A 20,649-nucleotide genomic window follows, 5' to 3' on the forward strand; every position below is an offset into this window, starting at 1 on the left:
TATTTATGCAAAGGAAAGGAAATCAATATCTACCTCAAAAAAGGCATCTCTACTCCCATGTTTATCCTAATACTCTTCACAAGAGCCAAAAAATGGGAACCATCCTAGAGTCCATCAGCCAATAAATGTTTTTTTTTGTTTGTTTGTTTTTTAAGGTACATATAAACAATGCAATCGTACTCAGCCATCAGAAACAGTGGAATTCTATCGTCTGCAACCATATAGCTGTAGCTAGAAGGCATTCCATTAGGACAAATAAGTCAAGCATACAAAGACAAGTACCACATGACCTCACTCATATGTGAAACCCAACGAGTTATCACAGAAAAGACAGTGTGTTGGTCAACAAGGGCTGGGAGTGGTGGTGACAAGAGGAGTCAAAGTAAAATCATTTCAGTTAGATAGGACAAACTGGGCAAGGAATGGCTTTACCATGCGTCATGCTGACCACACTTAACAATACATTGCATCCTTGGGAGACACTGAGGTAGATATAAAATGTCCTCACTACAAATGGTATCTGTGTGAGGGAATGCATACATAACTTAGCTAGACGGAGTCACCCCTCTTAAAAACACTGAGGTATACAGATTTTATTTGTCAACTGAAATATATAGTATCGACAGACTTCTCAGTTGAAATAGAGCATGTTCTGTAGAGACAGGGTCTCTCTGTGCGCAGGTGGGGATGCATGGTATCCTGGACTGACCTCAAACTCACAGCAGACCTGGGTCTCAGCTTCCCAAGTGCTGTGCTTTGAGGTGTGAGTCACCACTCTGGTTCTTTCCTTCTCTGGTAACCACCCGCCTCATAAACAAAGACTTTCTGTTTCTCATGGCGATGCTGGGACCCTTGCACATGCACTCTCTACTCCTGAGCCACATCTCCAGCCCTTAAAGTGTGGGGGGTGGCAGTGTGCATGTAAACACACACACACGCGTACACACATATATGACTTTGGTATTGAGAAGGGGGTCTCATTGCATAGGGCTGCCCTTCCTGGAATTCACTATGTAGAGCAAGAGGCCCTGTAACTTACAGAGATCCACCTGCCTCCACCTCCTGAGAACTGGGATTAAAGAACTGTGCCACCATGCCTAGATCATATATATAACTTTAAATCTTGGTTCTGAATATGAGAGAAAATATGTGAGGCTAGGCCTGGTAGCACATATCTTAAACCTTAGCCAGCGATACATGGTGAGATCCTATCTCAGAGATATGGAGGTGGCAGTATTTGTCTTTCTGAATCTTATTATTTGGTTTAATATGATTTCCAGTTGTGTCCATTTTCTGCTGTATGAGGATTTCGTCTTCCTTCCTTCCTTCCTTCCTTCCTTCCTTCCTTCCTTCCTTCCTTCCTTCCTTCCAGATCTCTTTGTATAGCAGCTCTGGCTGTCCTGGGACTCACTGAGCAGATTAGACCAGGCTGGGTTGAACTCACAGATCTGCCTGCCTCTGTAACCCGAATGCTGAGAGTAAAGGTGTGTGCCACCACACCCAGCTCCTTTTTCTTTATGGCTATATATAATTTTCATTTTGTATTTATACAGCATTTTCTTTATACATCTTCTAGATGTCCATCTTCTGCTCATGAAGATCTAGACTGCCTCTTTAAAGCAGAGCCTTTCAGAGTAGCTCAGCCTAGCCTGGAAGTTACTGTGTAGCCTGGGCTTCTCTGGAACTTTGGATCTTGCTACCTCAGCCTCCTGCATACCAGGATCAAATGTTCTTGGCACAAGTAACAGATGCCTTTGATTGATGCACTCTAGATAGACCTCACTGCATGGACTCAGCTAGTACACACAGAACCTGAGAGGCCTTGCCAAGAACTACTAGCTTCAACTGCTTTTATCAGTAATGTTTGTGTCTCTAACTGATTTTGCTGTCATTGCCTTGAACAATGATCTGAGGCAAGAAAAAATAGTGTTCCATGCTGGTTGACGCACAGGCTCATCTACTCCAAAATGACTGTCAGCCAAGGGTTTACTCCCTCCCACCCCTCTTCTCCCCTCCTCCTGTCCTTCCCTCTTCTCCCCTCCTCTTCTCCTTCCCTCTGTTCTTTTACTTCCTCCCACTTAGCTAAGGGTAGCATATCTGGGAACCCTAAGAAGGACTGAGTAATGAATCACAAAATTTATTATGTGTTCAGAAGTTCTCTTAAGTTATGTCTTTATTGTTTTATAATCCTGGCACCAGGGAACTCCTTGAAAGTGATATATAAAACCTAGCAGGTACAGGTAGGTGTGTGTATGGAATGTGTCATCCAGATTTGATGACCTAGGCCCTGTACTTGCACTCCTCAATAGCTGGGATTCTAGGCCCAAGCCACCAGGCTCAGTTCTCAATTGTTTTCTTTAATTAAAACTTACTTTTAAGGTGGTTTGTGCCTGTAATTCTAGTACTTAGGAGGTGGGGCCAGAATAAAGAGTTCAGGGCAATCCCCATCTACATAATGAGTGAGCTTGAGGCCAGCCTGGGCTACAGAAGACCCTGACTCAAAAAACTAAATATGAAAGCTGGGCATAGTAACCAAAGGGAGGGAGGGAAGGAAGGAGAGACATCTGCTAATTTCAAGTGACGGAATAAAGGTGTCTTTGTCCTTCATCCCTCACTGACTTCCCTTAGGGTCTCTGGGCTTCTCCACCTCTCTGTGTCTGACATTGCTGACCTGTCTTACTTGATAACTTTAATGACTGGAGTATAATACTTTTATTGCAAATTAAGCTGCCTCCTACTGGTCACTCCTTTAGTCCCTCACTCCTGGCTCTGTAGGAGAAAAGACCCCACAGAGATGGCTGAATAGAAAAGACTCCTTTCCTAAGAAGACAATAAAATGTAGAAGCCAAACAACTCAGCCCTTGAAAACTGACAGACAAAGGCCACGCATGGGGTACAATATCTTCCTTATAAATTTGTCCTTACCAGCTGCCCACACTCAGCAGAGTTGGGTCACGTCCCAGGTCTTGTACCTATCCCTGATGTCACATGTGCAGTAAAAACATTACAGTTCATAACATGTATGAGCTGAGCGGTCTCAGGCAGCTTTCCTCAGCAGCACATGGCATGACAGCACGCTCAGTGCAAAGCACCAGGAGCTGTGCCCACAACCAAGGCTGCTTTGAACCTATTAGGGCTCTTTAATGAGATCTGTAGCTAACCTTTCTCATCCCATGTCCGCCTCTCATTGGTTGTCATGAGATTGCTTCAGGGCAAGCTTATCTTTTTCCAGAGCTTCCAATTTTCCCTGTTTGCTAATAACTCACTAATCTCCACCTGTAGGTCAAAGACTTCAGTGGATCCCACTGGCATGGAGGACTGTGGCCACTGTCACCTGCTGGCTCATCTGGGGCTCAGTGTCTATATTTGCTGTTCTGTTTGTCTTTGTTTTCCTGCTTTCAAGACAGGGTTTCACTTTGTAGTCCAGGTTGACCTTGAACCCACGATCTACCTCCCTCTGAATTGCTAAAATTCCTTTCCTTGGGGAGAGATGTAAACAATGTCTCTTCCTCCTGCTCGTAAGGTTCCAATGGCAAACTGAGGGGTGATCCCCCCAAAGCTCAGAGCTTATTAGGAATAGGAATGGTGGCTTTCCCATGGGTGCACAGTCGGACCCTGAGCTCCTCATTCTTCCCCACCTATGTACTCTATCCCCGTCCAGAGCCCTGCGGACACACAAACAGGGTAGACTTGCATCCCCCCAATCTGCTGGAGTAGGTGAGGATCTTCGGTGAGCAGGCCCAGACGGACTCCCAAAGACAGTGGCAGTTTGGGTTGAAACATAGTCCTATACAACCCTCAGCCTCCCGAGTGCTTCCAATGCCTGGCTACCACTGTTTTTTGAGACAGGGTTTTAGGTAGCCCAAGATGGCTTTGAACTCGCTATGTAGCTGAAGCTGCACTGAGCTACTCCATGGCCCATTCAGAGTAGAAGAGCGCTGCAGGCAGTGACTGCTTCCCGCCTTTCTCCGTAGCAGTGCACTTGTGCTCTTAGTCATGATACTTTATGAATAATACACTCACATCCCAAGCTCTGGGTTACAAGTTTGAGAACTTGTACTTCTTTAGAAGGGAGGGGTAAGCTATATGTGTGTGAGTATAGGTGCCTGGGCACCAGAGGCACTGAATCTTCTAGAGCTTACATACAGTTATGGGATGCCTGATATGGCTGCTGGGAACTGAATCCAGGTCCTGTGGGGAATCGCTGTATACTTTTAACCTCTGAGCCATCTCTCTCTCTCCAAGCCCCCAGAAATTGTTTTTATAATAAACTTCCCAAGGCTAGTGATTATTGGCAAGTTACTTTTGAAGAACCATTTTAAGAACTTTTTTTAAGTACAGAGTTTTCTAAGTTTGTTTTTATTTTATTTTATTTTTGTTTGTTTTCTGACACGTGGTTTCTACACGGCGTGTAGCCCTGGCTGTCCTGGAACTCTCTACGTAGACACTTATTTGTCTTAGTTTGTTGTTGTTATTGTTTTGTAGACCAGGCTGACCTTGAACTGACAGAGATTCGTCTCCCTCCCAGAGTGCTGGGTTCCCTTCCTTAATTAAGTAGCTCTTAAAGATTATCTTATGAGCCCCTGGAGAGCCCGTTAAAACATAGAGCTATAACCTAGGATAGTGTGTCCGATAACAGCTGTCTCAGTTCTTGGGAAGCAATAGCAGGGCCATCAGCAGTTCAAAGCCTACCTTGGCTACATGGCAAGTTCAAGGCCAAATTGGGTGTTTTGTTGGTGTTTTGTCAACTGATCCAAACTCATGTCATCGGGGAAGAGGAAACATCAGTTGAGAAAATGCCTCCATCAGCTTGGTCTGTAGACAAGTCTGCAGGGCATTTTCTTGATTAGTGATTGATGTGGGAGGGCTCCGCCCACTAAGGGTACCACCCCTGGGAAGGTGATCCCGGACTGTTTAAAAAAGCAACCTGTGTGGGCCAAGGACAAGCCAGTAAGCAGCATTGCTCTGTGGGCTCTGCTTCAGCTCCTGCTTCAGGTTCCTGCCCTGAGTTCCTGCCCGACTTTGCTGTGATGGAGAATGACCTGAGAGCTGTAAGCTGGAATAAACCCTTTCCTTCCCAAGTTGCTTTTGGTCATGGTGTTTTTCGCAGAAAGTGAGAGCAAACCATAACAGTGAACTATGTGAGGCCACATCTCAAAACCAAACCACACCACCAAAAGCAGACTCAGACATTCCCAGAGGCTCAGATCCTCTGGTTTCAGGCAGCGAGTCTGGGAGGCAAGCTCCCAGGTAACCCTGATGCCACCTGTTTGACCACACTTCAGACACTGCCACCTCAGCACATGTGTGGTCCTGCCAGGTCCCTGCTCAGAGAATGAGAACTGTCATTGAGCTGAAGCCCTCTGGTGATTTTCCCCTTTCTTACGGTTTTCGTCTCATCATGATAGAGCATGAGAGGGAATTTTCCTGCTGCAATCTATCAGGTTTCCGGCCTCCTCTGTCAAGGAACACAGAGACCGTCAGCATTATCAGCCTCCCTCTTTGCTCAAAAGGGCTGGTTCCCTGTGGGGAATCACATCAATGAGCCCACCCAGAGAAAAGAAGCAGATCTTACTTTTCTATGAAAAGAGTGTGGAGTCAAGTCGGATTCCCCACCCAGACCACACCCACACCACTCTACCCAGCAGGAAAAGAGCAGATGGGTCTAGCATCTGCCTCTATGGACGCTTGTGGGCCTCGGCAGGACCCGCCATGGGACAGTCTGTGGAGACTGAATGGCAGTGAGGGTCTCGACGAGCTACGGTGGGTCACTGGGATGATGGCCCACCCAGACTACAGAAGCTTGTAGGCAATGCCTCTACCTCCAGCTTCTGTAGGTGTGCCTTTAGCCACAAGACTCTACCTCACCATGGTGCTACAACACAACCAAAGCACTGCAGGGTGAGGATTTTAGAAGCTGGGAAACTGTGGAAAGAAAACATTTTTGAGCAAGGTATTGATACTCCCATCACCAGCACCATGCTGACAGCTGCTCACCCCAGCCAGGCATTCCAGAGGCCCAACAGCAAAGGCCAAGAGCTAAGGATATGAGGACCAGTGACAAAGAGCGAGTCAGGAAGTCTGCGCAGAATTGTCCCATAATCGATCTCTGCTCATACACATTTAATTGCCTGGACTCCTTCTACTGCCACATATCTCTAAATCTAGAGCAGCTTGGTGAGGCTTCACTGTCCTATCTAAGGTAATTAGCAAATAAACTGTTCCTCTGTAGATTTCCACAGACCAAAGGCAAGCGCCTTGCATCTTGTGCCAACCAGGTCCTCGGGCCAGGATTTATGGATGCCTGCGGGTAGGTGACGTCTTGCTCACTGAGCTGTGGGGGGAAATTACCAGTCATTATACTTTCAGAGCTGTGAGAAGGAAGATTCTTACAAGTTAGTAGGGCAGGACTTTCCGGCTCACTGGCAGTGTGGGTGTATTTTTGTGGTGTTTTCCTGGATTCATTGACTCTTTGAAAAGATGGGATAAAATCTGACAGAGCCAGCCAGCGCAGCCAAGCAGGTTTAGCTTTCAAGAATTTTGCAGCAGGAGTATAAGTCAGTAATGAGTAGAGCTGGGCCGGGCGGGGGTGGGGGAGTAGGGTCCTTGCTGGGGCCACTGCAGTAAGCAGTTGGCACCCTGCCCCTGACAGAGGACAGAGAACTGGAACTCCAACTAGAGAATCCACCTCCTCCACCTGGTTTGTACAAGGAGGTGACACTGACTTTGGACCCACCGGGTGGTGTTAAGGAATTTCCCACAGAGGAGGTCCTCACAGACCTGCAGGTTACTATCCAGAGCCCTGAGGGAATCCCCATGCCAGAGGCCTGTATCTAGTGTGAAACTCCTACTGGGCACCTCCCTGCCTCTCCACCCAAGGCCTACTCCCTGACTGAGACCTTCCACCCAGCTTTTGGTGCCGATGGTGGGATCTGTTCCTGCTTGTTCAAGGGAGACTGGACAGCTGAGCTGGACATCCGATGTGCTGCTGACCAAGGGCCTACCGATGCCCCCTGACCCAGAGTCTGCACCAAGGCTGAGTGTGCCTGCTTCTGGAGAGCTGTGAAGAGTGTGCTGCCAGTGGCCCACCTGCTTACAGAGATCCATCTGGTGTGCCGGCGGCACCAGCAGCTGGAGGGCTGAGGCTAACTGCCACCTCACCATGGTGCTACAGCCTCTTCCGCTGACCTTATAACCCCAGGGGTCTAGGAGGAGCTGAAGAGTTCATGATGAAAACTCATGCAGGCTAGCAAGACAGGTTAACAGCCTCCCTCTCTCCCTCCGTCCCTCCCTCCTTATTTCTCTCCTTGCTTCCATTCTGTACACCTCCACACACACACACTTTGTTAAAGTTATTTAATTTATGGCTGAAATGGGAGAAGGGGAGCACCCAAACCTGTATTTGTGGGGGTTTTTTGTTTTGTTTTGTTTTTAATAAAGCTGGAAAAGAAAATAAACAAAAAGGCTGACAGAGCTAGATTGTAAGACAGAGACGAAAGCAGCAGCCACAACAGAAGAGCTTCGGCAGGGAGGCAGCCAAGAACAGGCCTCCTTTCGGCTTGTCTCTACCTGCAGATCCGCTTTCTCTGTTCTTGCTCACACAGCACATATGACCCCTCCCCTCCGGAAGATACTACCCAGTGTCTCCTCTGTCTGATACAAGACTCCAGGCAGAAAGAAACTGAAAAGCTCAGCTTGGGTCAGAGGTGCAGCTTGGGTTGGTCAGCTGTGAGGACAAGCAAGGCTTGTACATCCTGAAGAGGACGGAACAAGGAGACACAGTACTGACTAGGCTAGTTCCCCCAGAGGCAGATCTGAATTAGGGATTTAAGAACTTGTTTATCTGGGAAGAAATATGTGACGGTTAATCTTGATTATCAACCTGATAGGATTTACAATAGGAAACAAATTTCTGAGCCTTTCTGGGGAGACAGTCTGTTAGGGTGACTGAGGCGGGAAGTTCTGTGGGCTGAAGAAAACGGGGAAGATGAGCGAGGCACAAGCACGCATCTCTTCCTGCTCAGATGCTCTGTGGCTGGCTGCCAGCTGCTCCTGGTGCCAGCTTCCTGCCACAAAGGACTGTACCCTGCAACTGTGAGCCAAAGTAAATCGTCTCTTGCGCAAGTCGCCTTTTGTCAGGCAGTTTATCACAGCAATGAGACAAATAGCTAAAACAACGCGCAGTCCAGCCTTACCGTCTTCATTGATTTTGGTTACTGGTCAGGACTCTTTAAACGCCAAGTCTCACACAAAAGGCAAAGAAGTCTAGTGTATCAGTCCACGCTGGCCAGCCTCCCTGTGGCAAATGACTCCAAAGGGCAAATGGAAGGCATTTCTTGACTTGAATAGAAAGAAGCGACAATACAAGTAAGGAACCACAGTCCCCAGCTGCTGCATAAGGCAAGAAAATGGCCTCCCAGAACCTCCAGAGGAAGGGCAGCTCTGCTGACATGCTGGCTCCGGCCCAACAGGACTGATGTTGAACTTCAGGCCTCCCCATATATTGAAATAAAAGTCAAACAGTTCCTGGCCCAAGACACTCCCATGAAAGTGTCTGACTGGCAGCCTGTTACAATTGCTGTTGGCGTGAGGGAAACTTCACAACTCTATTTCCAGAGTGGGAAGCTCTAAGAGATGCTGTCATTTGTTACCTTCCTTTCACATCTGTGTTTTGGCTGACTTTTGATGTTTTTTGGGGGGTTGGAAAGTATGAAATGTGAGTGTATTTGTCAGAGTCAGAAACTCACATTCTTGCAACCTAGGTGTTAGAACGATAAAGGAAAACATCAAAGAGCTGGAAAAAAAATGGCAAGTATTCAGAAGCACCAGGGAACTTGCCCAGCACTTCTGTCTTCTTCAATGCACACATTCACAGTAAATAAGGAACCATGAAAAGCTCGTCTGTTCCTAGTTCACATGAAAGAATGATGCCCACACCAACACAGATAAACACTTGTACAAGAAGCTATTTAGCACAAGCTAGACCTTTACTGGGTTTTCAAGCATAAGTTGTCAACTAATGATAAAGCTTCCTAGCTGAATTTGTAATTCTTCTTGGCTGCCTTTAGTGGAATGATGATATTTGACAACAACCATGAGACTCTTCAAAAATACATGAAACATTATACACGGTATGACATGTAAGAACAACTATAAGGGCTCGAATGATGACTCAGAGCTAGCACTGGCTACTCTTCCAAAGGGCCTGGGTTTTATTCCCAGTACCACCATGCATGGCTCACAATTGCCTGTAACAGCAGTCGGGGATCCATCGGCCTCTTCTGGCCTCCATGGACACCGCAGGCATGTGGCACACAGACATACGTGCAGGCAAACATCCACACAGATATAAATAATATAATAACATTGCCAATGATTTGGCTTCATTTTCTAGATTATGTTGATGGACACATGAGCTTTGTGTACAACATGTTTTGGGAAGTTATTTCTAAACAATTTAGGAGAAATAAGACTTATTTTAAGTATTCCATAAGAATGTTCTTATTAGGGCTGGAGAGATGGCTCAGCAGTTAAGAGCACTAGCTGCTCTTCCAGAGGACCCAGGTTCAATTCCCAGCACCCACATGGCAGCTCACAACTATCTGTAACTCCAGGATCCAAAACCCTCACAGAGTGCAAGCAAAACACAGTGCACATAAAATAAAAATAAGCAAACAAAGAAAAGAATGTTATTATTAGAAATCTTGTAATAAGCTGGGCATGGTGGTCCATACCTTTAACTCTAGCACTGAAAGGCAGGTGGACCTCTGTGAGTTTGATGTCAGCCTGGCCTACATAGTGAGTTCCAGGAAGGCCAGGGCTATGTAGAGACCCTATCTCAAAAACAAAACAACAAAAAACCAACCCCACATTGTAATAAATACATTTTAAGTGAAAGAAAGGAGGATCTTATTTGAAAAGTATTAATTCCTTCCATCAGTATTTTTATTAATCATTTGAGAATTTTATGCAATATATTTTGAAATATGTAGAAATACAAAGGAGTTTTTTAAAAAACTCTAAACATCAAAAAAAAACATATCCCAATTTAAAAATGGGACAGGGAACTAAACAGAGAATTTTTAAAAGGTGAATTACAAATAGCTGAGAAACATGTTTTGATATGTTCAACACCTTTTGCAATTAAGGAAATGCAAAGTAGAACTACTCTGAGATTCCCCCTAGAATGGTTAGGAAAACAAAACAAACAAACAAAAAGCTGACGTGTTCTGGCAAGGATACGGAGAAAGGTGAACACTTTCTTCGCTGTCAATGGGAGTGCAAGCTGGCCCAGCCAGTATGGAGCCTGTTGAAGAGGTTCCTCAGAAAGGGTACCTCTAAATGGTGCTACCTGGCCCAGCCACGCCACTCTTGGGCATATACCCAAAGGCTCTCTATCCTTCTACAGGGAAACTTGCTCATTCTTGTTTATAGCTGACCTACTCACAACAGCCAAGAAATGAAAACAACCTAGATACCCATCAACCGATGAACGGATATTGAAAATGTCAAGCATTTACACAATGCTGTCTTATTCAGCTGTTGAGAAAAGAGAGATTATGAAATTTGCAGGTAAACAGAGTGAGCTGGGAACAGTCCTGCTGTCTGTAGCTCTAGTTCCAGGAGATCCATCCAATACCCTCTTGTGATCTCTATGGACAGAGACATGGACACACACACACAAATAAATATATATTTTTTAAAAACACATCCCCAACTTCCAGTCAGATTTCCAGACAACTTCAAAGCATCATCAAGCTTCTCCTAGGGAAAGGGCCCGGAGGATCCTTAAATATTGGATGGGGCCTTTGAGAGATAAACACCAAGCACCCTGTAACCTATAAACCTAACCTGTAGATAAATAGGTAGGCATCAAGTTACTAGAAGTAAAAAAATGTCAGATCTCTCCTCTAACCCAAAAGTGCAGTCTAGAGGACCAAGTACATGACCATGTCCGTCTAGCGGGAGGTTGGTATGTTTGAGGTCAAGTCAGTCCCTCCTTGAATGGGGTCCTCACCTTACCTTGCCTGGAGGGTTCAAGGATAAACCAACTGCACAAAGCTGCCATCTTTGCATTTGCAGGTTTTGGCTTTGTTATTGTCTTTTGTGACAGAGTCTCACACTGTAGCCCAGGCTGGCTTTGAACTTGTGGCAAATCTGCCACAATTCTCCATTTCCCAAATTGTGAGATCACAGGCAGGAGCCTTCAAGATAGGCTCTGCCTCCCTCTCACACTGCCTCATACCGTTGCTTTGATCCCACCAAGAGAATCTGTGTTCATCTGTTCCTGCCCCCCTCCCTCACCAGCCCTGCAAAGTCTTCCCACAGAGGACATGAGTTCCAGAGGTGTGGCTGTGGCATGTTTGTAGGGACACACTTCTGCCAGCCGAATCACTGCAGTACAACACGGACACTCCAAAAGACGAAGGACGCCCCCTCTCAGTCGACTTAATGGCAGGTGGAGTACGGAAACACCTCTGTCGTCTGAGGGGGCCTCTGAGTCCTCTGATAGATGTTCTCAGGAAGCGCCCTGCAGAGGAAGAGCCTCTGAGCAGTTTACCAGCAGTCCTTGGGCTTTGGAGTTAAGTCTAAACTTAAACACAGGTTGGGTGCTGCCAAAAGCAGAAGAAAGAGGAGGACAGTGTGGGGCTGAGAAGTGTCTTTGGGCTAGGTGCAAAACTGGTTAAAATAATCCTTTCCAACAAAAAGTTTGGTTCTGGGAGGGGAGAGGGGTGAGGACATCAGGGCACATGAGATCGAGGGTTGCTATTGCTACCTGGGGCTGGTTCTTCATGCACGTCCTGATTCCTTGACACTTGGCTTCCTCCGACGCCTCGCCGTGTTAACCTGAGCAAGCCTCCTCTCCCACTCATCTTAATGCCATTTTCCTTGCATTTTTACATATCCTTGGGGTCCGAAGAAGACACACAGCTATCAAGGCGAGGCTCTTTACCAGCATTCTCTGCACTGCCTCTGTATTCCAAAGGATCGCTTTATACTCTACAGTGGGCCAAGAAAAGGGATCTGCTTTAATCTTATTCAGACTGTACAAACAGGTTCAAGAGGCTAGAAACATTGTATATAATTCTTACAATACTTGTTTGTTATACCAGGGCACAGTAACACCTGCCTCCCCCCTTATCTTAGAAGTAAACGACACTTCTCCCATCCAGAGGGGTCAAAGGCTTCTTCCCCCTAGAACTGGGTGGGCTTTGCTTATGCTGGACATGACAAGGTGTGATTTCCAAGGCCAGAACATAAAGTAGCATGCCTTTCCTCAGGATCTCTGGAAACACTGGTTCCCTACCCCAGCCTCTCACGCCTTGTGAGGATGCCCAAGCGGAGACACAGGTGCTGTGCACAGCTGTGGGCAATAGCCCCGCTGAGTTCTTACCCAACAGCCGGGGAGCCCTACCATCGGGGTGGGATGCTTCGTGATGTTTGCTACCGGCTGATGTCTGAGGCATTTCGGAGGAGAGCCAGGCACGGCGCAGAAGAGGTGAACTTACGCTGTGCTCTTTCCAACCTCCTGACCCACAGCATGCACAATCACAATAAAATGGTGGTTGCTTTAGGGGTTGTTTTGGTGTGGCAATAGTAGCCAGTATTCTGCCTTATGGAAGAACTAAAAGGTAAAGGCTTTTAAATTTTATTTATTATTTTGGACAGAACCTTAGCAGGTAGCCCAGGCTAGCCCTAAACTTACAATTCTGCCTCCAGCTCCTGAGTGCTGGGATTATAGGCATGTGTCACCATGGTGCTTGGCAGACATGTTTACCAGCAAACACAACAATAACATCATGCCTGAATCATGTCAGTTTTTTTTTAAGATTCATTTATTATTTATAAAGTGCCTGCATTCCAGAATCTCACTATAGATGGTTGTGAGCCACCATGTGGTTGCTGGGAATTGAACTCAAGACTGTTGGAAGAACAGCCAGTGTTCTTAACGCCTGAGCCATCTCTCCAGCCCCCATATTCAGTTTTTCTAACTTATTTATTCTTGGTTAATTACATTTGTTCTTTGACAATTCCACACATGTATATAATGCATTCTAATCATCCTTGGCATCAGTCTCTTTTACCTCCATCCCATCCCTGACACACCTTCCCCCTTCCAAATTCCATTTCTAAATGGACGTTGTTGTGTGTTGTTTTGTGACTTGCTGCCGTTTACCAGGGCTGCCTCTGTGACCATGGACATGGAGCTACCCGTTGGAGCTTAGTAGGCTCACCAGAGTACACAGAGCTGAGAACAAAGATCCCTTCTCTCCCACAACCTACAGCGGCCAATAGTTTGGCAGTACAAGGTGAGGTGCCAGAGCTCCACTCCTGTGGTTGACTGTTGTCAGGGTCAGCTCAGCCACGTGCAGATAGCATCAGCTGAGTGAGTTCATGTTTTCAATTGCTGAGTCACATCCAAAAGATGTTTTGTTCACATTTTGCTGGCACTTACATTCTTTCCACTCCCTCTTTCTTGATGCTCACTGAACCCTACTGAGAGTGGTGTAAATGTGTTGTTTAGAACTGAGCTCTCAGCCGTCATTTACCATGTTGGGCAACCACAGTCTCTTCATGTCTGTTTGCTTGCAAAGAAATTTTTTTTCCCAACTAAAGCCAAGCATTTATACAACTTATTTTTAATTTTTAAATTATGTTTATTATATATGTGTGCAGGTGTGAGCCATGGTATGCATAAGGAGGGCACAAGATAACTTGTTGAAGTCAGTTTTTTCTTCTATCATGTATGTCCAGGTCCTCAGGCTTGGTGACAGTGCCTTTACCCACAGACCCATCCCACTGCTCCTCAACTAATTTTCTTTGGAGACCAGAAGAGAGCATCAGATCCCTGGGAACTGGAGTTACATATGGTTGTAAGCTTCCATGTGGATGCAGGTAACTAAGAATTATTCTAATAAAAAATAATAAAATAATAATTCTAATAAAAAATAATAAAAAGGACTTCATTCTGATCTGAAGAAAATTAAGGCACATTGTTTGGGGGAAGCCATATTTAGAATACATCTATGACTAAGACCCAGGCCCTGTTGGAGCTGGCATGCACAACTATCTCCAGAGGAGGAGCTGGTTTTCAAAAGTTGTCACAGTTTCTCGAGTGAACTCCAGTATAATACTCATAGCAGGCATGGGTAACAGGTAGATATGGCTAACTGTTACGAACAGCTGAAGCAAAGAGAGAGGCTTTCGTTCCTGGCCTACATATAGTCCACCATTCCATCTCACCATACCTCTGTTTCTGACTCTGCAGATCATCGACTTTGATGGCTATGCATTTATTGCTAAAGCTAAGTGAGAGATCTCAGACAATTACAGGGTAAATAAATTTTGTTTACTAGTATTTATTGTCAACATCGGTGTGTCTATAGCATTTGCTTAAGCATCTCCACATTTCTTCACCTCATCCTCTCACCAAGAAAGAGAGTTCAGTTTTTATGTTGGGCTTATATATGTAAATTGTTTTGTCTAATGGAACATTCATAAATAGGATGTGGAACAAGGCTTGAAAAACGCTTATGTATTTGTTGCTGGAAGTTTTCTGCCATCGTGGGAACAAGACCAAATGTCCAAATTCTATTACCCTCCATCTCATTCATGGGTTCTCCCTGTCCATCCTGTTTTAGAAAGTTATCCTAAATTGATGCAGATGATTAATTGGATTTTCTGATGTTTCTTTCTTCTCTCTCTCTCTCTCTCTCTCTCTCTCTCTCTGGCTCTGATTTTTAAAGCATGGTTTTACTCTGTAGTCCAGGCTAGCCTCAGACAAAGTGCTGGGGTTGCAGATGTGAGCCAACACACCTGAACTGCCTCCAGGTATCTGAAATTTGTCTTTTCAGAGCCAATCTTTTGCTTTCTCCATTCTGTTCTGGGTCCCAGATGCTGAGCTCGGTGGTCTTCTTTGATGGGCCTTACCCTCTGGCTTCCGGTTTTGATTCAGTCAAGCACAGTTCTGGCTGAGAAGAGAGAATCAGTCTTCTGAAGTTCTCCCTACAAATTACTATGCTCGGCTGTGTCCTGCTGGGAGCAGAACAATGTGGATGTCACTGTTTCTTTACCTGTAGCTGTGGCTACTCATCATGCCTTCAGGTTTAGGGGTATAAATAGCTCCCTGATCTTGCAAGCTCCATTGCACTGATTTCCCTTTATTATCACACACTGTCGTAAACCGTCTATGAAATTTTCAACCACCTCATTTTTGTGTAACATTACTTTCCCGCTTGGGGAAAAACAAAACAAAACAAAACAAATCAGGGATCTGACACTTGCATTATTTGAAGGAATCCCTGCCATCTTTAAAACACACACAGCTTTGTGACAATCGGTTTAGACCACCTAGGATTTCAACAGCCTTAAGCATCAGAGAATACCACGCACCTTTTGGTAAGGAGTCATCTTGGGGCCATTCCAGTTTGGATGGACCATATAATCCTAATTCCTTCCCAAATAGCAACTGCCACCTCTCAAGAGGTCAAGCCTCAGAAGTAAAGAACACTTGGCTCTTTCCTCTTCCAAGTACACTGTGTTACCAAGGCTAAGACACTCCAGGGGCCCTCCCCTGCTGCACTGCCACATGGTGGACTTAGATGACCCTTCCTTTCCTGACCTTTCTCCCAGATCTGCAGTCTGGGCACCTGCCTCTTGGCATGAAATCTGCAGTGGCTTGGCCAGGGGGGACTATCTATCTGGCCTCTGCCCCTTGGCTTCCCCCCCCCATGGCATTTAGATAACATGATACTTATCATCTTTAGATTTGCTCCTCTAGATCCCTAGCATTACTACATAATTTCCCTGGCATCTTAAGGTGTTTGAGGCTCTTGAAGAAAGAAGAGAGAAAGGAGAACTAATTTTAACATTTATGTGCTGGGCCTTTCTTCTTCTATTTCAGTTACTATTGTTGCATTAGAAGGCACCACCAATAGCCAGGCTTGGTGACACACACTTTTCATCTCAGTGCTCAGGAAGGCGGAGGCAGGCAGATCCCAGAGTTCAAGGCTAGCATGGTTTACAAAGCAAGTCCAGGACAGCCAAGGCTACACAGAAAAACCCTGTCGTCTTGGATTTTTCAAAGCCTCTTAAATGCCTCTACCTTCCAACCCCCTGCCCCTCCAACTCTAGGAAGGAGATCAGTAGGGAAAGGACCTGTAGACCTCTTTTCTCTACTTCCTGCTGATTAGGGTCGTTGGGTTCTTTGGGAATAGACCAATCTCGGTCAGGATACCAGCAACCCAATCAAACAGCAAAGCAGCAAATCACAGCAACAGCAGCACCAGAGGTGGGAACACACAGCAAATGCCGCAGGATTCCACCCAAATTGCAGGAGTCCACCAAAGCAGAAAAAGTCCTCCAAAGCAGCACCAAAAGTTCTCCAGAGTGTTTCTCCCCGTGAAAACCAGCAAAGTGATGCTAACCATTGCCAAGCATAGAGGTGCAAAAAGTCTGTGGGCTTCTATTTATCCTTTCTCAAGGTCCACACAAGGATGTTTGTTCAGCTCACAAAAATCATGCCCTTCACACGAGGTAGTTTCCAGCTGACAAACATCATGAACCTTCTCACTGGGGCTGGTTTCCATGGGGAAAAATATTCCCACATCCCACACTTGGGACCAAAACAAAAAACATATTCACACGACACAACTGAGTTTTCAAAGAAACCAGAGACTTCCACTTCAAAACCATCTTAGAAAAACAAACAAACCAAAGGCTCCATCAAAGTGTTATAGCTTAAGATAGCCATTTAATTCTATTGGCATATATTATGCCTTGAGGTTTCAGACAGGAAGGAGCAAGGATGCTTTGTCTCTGCTGCATGTCTGGACCTCAGCTAGGAAGACTCGAAGCTTGAAGGGACTTGACAGGTGGAGGTTGGAGTCATCTGCAGTTTGTTTACTTTGGTGCAAGACATAGGGAAATCAAGCTGGAAGTGACCTGGAAACTTCCTCCCAGCTGATTAGGTTCCGTAGTGCCAGGAGGCACTCTGAGAGCCACCTGAAGTAGAAAGGATACCAATGGTACACCTGCAGCCAACCCTGCACGCTAACCCCGATCTACCAGGTAAAACGTCCTCACGGGTACAATCGTGGCATAAAGGTTTGGATTGGATTTGAGGCCTGCTCCACAGAAAGGAGTCGAGGCCTGATACTATGACCTGGTTTCAAAAAGCCCATGAATTAAGAGGTTGTAGGCCCTAAGGAGGAGCCTACCATTATTGATTTGCTAACTTTTTCCTAAATATGGATGCTTATACCCATGGGTTAGTGCTGCTTCCAACCTTGGCCTGAGAAGCTTCTCCCTTCAGTCCTCAACAACTAATGCAGACTCATGACTGGTCAAAGCACTGAGAAACAGACATTCGTTGAATGCTCAACTCCAAGTCGAACATCTAAATCAACACCTTCCCCCAAAGCTCGGGGACCGTCTCAGAAGAGTAGAAAGAGCCTAATTACTGGAGGATGAGAAGCGCTGTGAAATGGTGTTGGGGACATGGCATGACCAGGGCATTCATGAGCTCACGGAGACTGTGGCTTCCTTCTCAGGGTCAATGGCAGCACCAATGGGTCTCAGTGGATCACTAAGCCAAGAAGAAAGGGTGAAAGGAAATGTGACTTATTCTAGGGGCCTGAGTGACCCGTCCACAGGTCTGTCACCGGAGATCCTGAATGGGAAGTGGGAATAAAAAGGGAGATAAGGGTGTGAGAAATGAAGACCAAGACAGTTTCTCTGATCAAAGTCTCTACTTATTATTTTTAGTATATCCTTTATATAGGCCGGGCAAAGGGAATGTAATTGGCTTTGGCAAGGTTACTAAGTGACTGGAAATCACAGGAAGGCCCACCAAGATGTGGTAATAATGGTTGTTTGGAAAGTTCCTCAGAAGAGGTACTTAGGGAGCCCTGAGGGAGAGGAGGATTTTAGGTATTTCAGGAAGATGATCTTATCGAAAACCCCAGGTCAGCCAGAGATGCACTATTGTATCTGAGCGGTAGGCCGGTCAAGCCAGATGCCAAAATTCAGAGGGCAGCAAGGTGCCAGAAGGCCCCCGACACCTGAGGAGGTGGGATAGAGGAATCTGGATTCCTAGGATGAGTGGGAGGGGGAGTTAGCATCCATATTATCAAGATGCATGTGTAGGAAATTGTCAAAGAAAAAGTAAAAAGTTATTGTAGTAGAAAGAAAGGGAGGATCCGGGAGGTGGTGGTACACTCTTTAATCTCCACACTCGGGAGGCAGAGGCAGAGAGATCTCTGAGGCAGGCCTGGTCTAAAGAGTAAGTTCCGGGATGACCAGCGCTACGCAGAGAAACCCTGTCTCAAAAGCAAAAACTGAAAAGGGTTCTGGAAAGGTGGGTCAGGGGTTAAGAGCATTTACTGCTCCTGTAGAGGAGTTCAGTCCCCAGAACCTATCTGGTGACTCACAACCATCGAACTTGCACTCCAGCAGATTCAGCACATTCTTCTGACCTCCACGGGCACCAGGCAGCACGTGGAGCACGAACACACAGATAGCTGACTCATACACATGCAATAAAATAATAGGAAACAGTAAGTGCGGTGGCGTACACCCATAATCTCAGCACCCGGGAGACAGAGTAGACCAAGTAGAAACTCAAAGTCATCCTCAGTTACAGGGAGGTTAAGGTCAGCCTGAGTGAGATACACAAGTTGCTGCCTCTACCCATAAGGTAAAAAAAGATATTTTCATTTTACAGATGAAGAAACAAGAAAAAAAAGTAGATAAATTCGTTTTACCAAAGAGAACACAGCAAATATAAAAGTAAATTCTGATCACTGGAGCCCCCATTTACTGTGTCAGGGTTACAGATGTTATGTGTGGGTTTGTGTTCAAATCAGACTGTTTCTACTAAAAGCAAAGCATAGATGTGATTTTTTAAAAACTAACCTTTATTTTTATTTTATGTGTATGAGTGTTCTGCATGTATGTATGTCTGTGTACTTTGTATATGCAGTGACAACAGATGCCAGAAGAGAGCATTGACACCCCTGGAACTTGGGTTACAGATGGTCCTAGGCCATGTGAGAGCCAGGAATTGACCCGCAGACCTCTGGAAGAGCAATGAGTGTTCTTACATGCTGAGCCATCTCTGCAGTCCAAAAGTATGTAACCTCAAAAGCACGTTTATGCCTTAACTCTATTGTAAATAAATCTACATCTCCAATTTCCCCCTGGTTTCTTCAGGACGGCAATTTATATTATCCCAAGCCACAGGATATGTTCATCTGGAACCTGCAACAATGACTTCAAGAGAGAGATTTGGGGGCTAAAGAGATGGCTCAACAGTTAAGAGTGTGATCCACTCTTTGAAAGGACCTGAATTCAGTTCCCAGTGCCCATATCAGGCACTCACAGCCACCTGTAACTCCAGCTAATATCTTCTAATGCCTCTGGCCTCTGACATCTGTACACAAGCACACACACACAAATATCGTTCAAAAAGATACATTCTGGCCTAGCAGAGTGGTACATGCCTATAATCCCAGCACTTGGGGAAGCAGAGGCAGGTGGATTGCTGTGAGTTCAAGCCAGCCTGCTCTACAAAACAAGTCTAGGATCTGGCACTTGGCAGCTCTTGTAATCCTCAGTTTTCAGCAGCTATGGCATCAGACAGCAAGAAGTAGAAACAGACGCTATCATCTATCTATCTATCTATCTATCTATCTATCTATCTATCTATCTACCTACCTATCTACCTATCTATCTATCTATCTATCTATCTATCTATCTATCTATCTATCTATCTATCTATCTATCTATCTACCTATCTACCTACCTATCTATCTACCTATCTACCTATCTATCTATCTATTTATCAACCTCCCTATCTTTCTTTCTAGTTCTTCAAGTCAAGGATTCTCTGTGTAGTGTTGGCTGGCCTGGACTCACTTTGAAAACCAGGCTGGCCTCAACCTCACAGAGATTCGCCTGCCTCTGCCTCCCTGAGTATTGGGATCACAGACATGTGCCACGGAATAATGACATCTCATTACAAATTCATCAAGGGGCTTATCCATCGGTGCATCCATGCATCCATGCATCCTGAGTGCAGAGCCTTCAGGATCCAACCCCTTCCCAAAGCCCATCAGCTTGCAACAAAGCCTTTAACACTGGGCCTTCATCAGACACTGAAGACTCAAACCATAAAATAGCCGGGTGTGGTGGTGCATGCCTTTAATCCCAGCACTTCAAAGGCAGAGGCAGGTGGATCTCTGTGAGTTCGAGGCCAGTCTGGTCCACAAAGCAAGTCCAGGACAGCTAAGGCTATGCAGAGATATCCTGCCTCAAAAAACAAACAAACAAAGTCAAACCATAAATAAGCCACAGCTTAAGGAAGCCTGGGTTCAGCTCCACCAGGGACACTCTGAACAACTCTGGGTGGGACATGGCTCAGGGCTATCACACTGAAGAGAGGGAAGCTGGATATTTAAACAAGGTACGGATTGAATTTTTGCGCTCCCCCCCATTCCTGTGAAGCTCTAATCCCTGATGTGACTCTTAAAGGAAGTAATTAGGTTAAGTTACGTCGTAAGGATAGGATTAGTGTCCTTATAAGAGACAATAGTTTATTCTCTCTTCCAACTCCTTCCTCTTTTTCTTCCCTCTCTCCTCATTTCCCTA

General features: G+C 45.6%; 1 protein-coding gene across 7 annotated transcripts in view; it reads right to left on the bottom strand.

Annotated features, from left to right (window-relative positions):
* The window catches only part of Shld1 (shieldin complex subunit 1), a 165,683-nt gene that overhangs the window by 63,394 nt on the left and 81,640 nt on the right, over nt 1-20,649 (bottom strand). Inside the window, exon 1 of one of the 7 annotated variants that reach the window (XM_060371933.1) lies at nt 11,777-11,905. The exons of the other annotated variants lie outside the window; for them this stretch is intronic. The gene's annotated coding sequence lies outside the window, so the exon portion shown is untranslated. Of the gene's footprint in view, nt 1-11,776; nt 11,906-20,649 lie in introns of those variants that run through there. 7 annotated transcript variants of the gene reach the window in all.

This window comes from Meriones unguiculatus, chromosome 18 (assembly GCF_030254825.1).
Source record: "Meriones unguiculatus strain TT.TT164.6M chromosome 18, Bangor_MerUng_6.1, whole genome shotgun sequence".
NCBI classification, from domain to species: Eukaryota; Metazoa; Chordata; class Mammalia; order Rodentia; family Muridae; genus Meriones; species Meriones unguiculatus.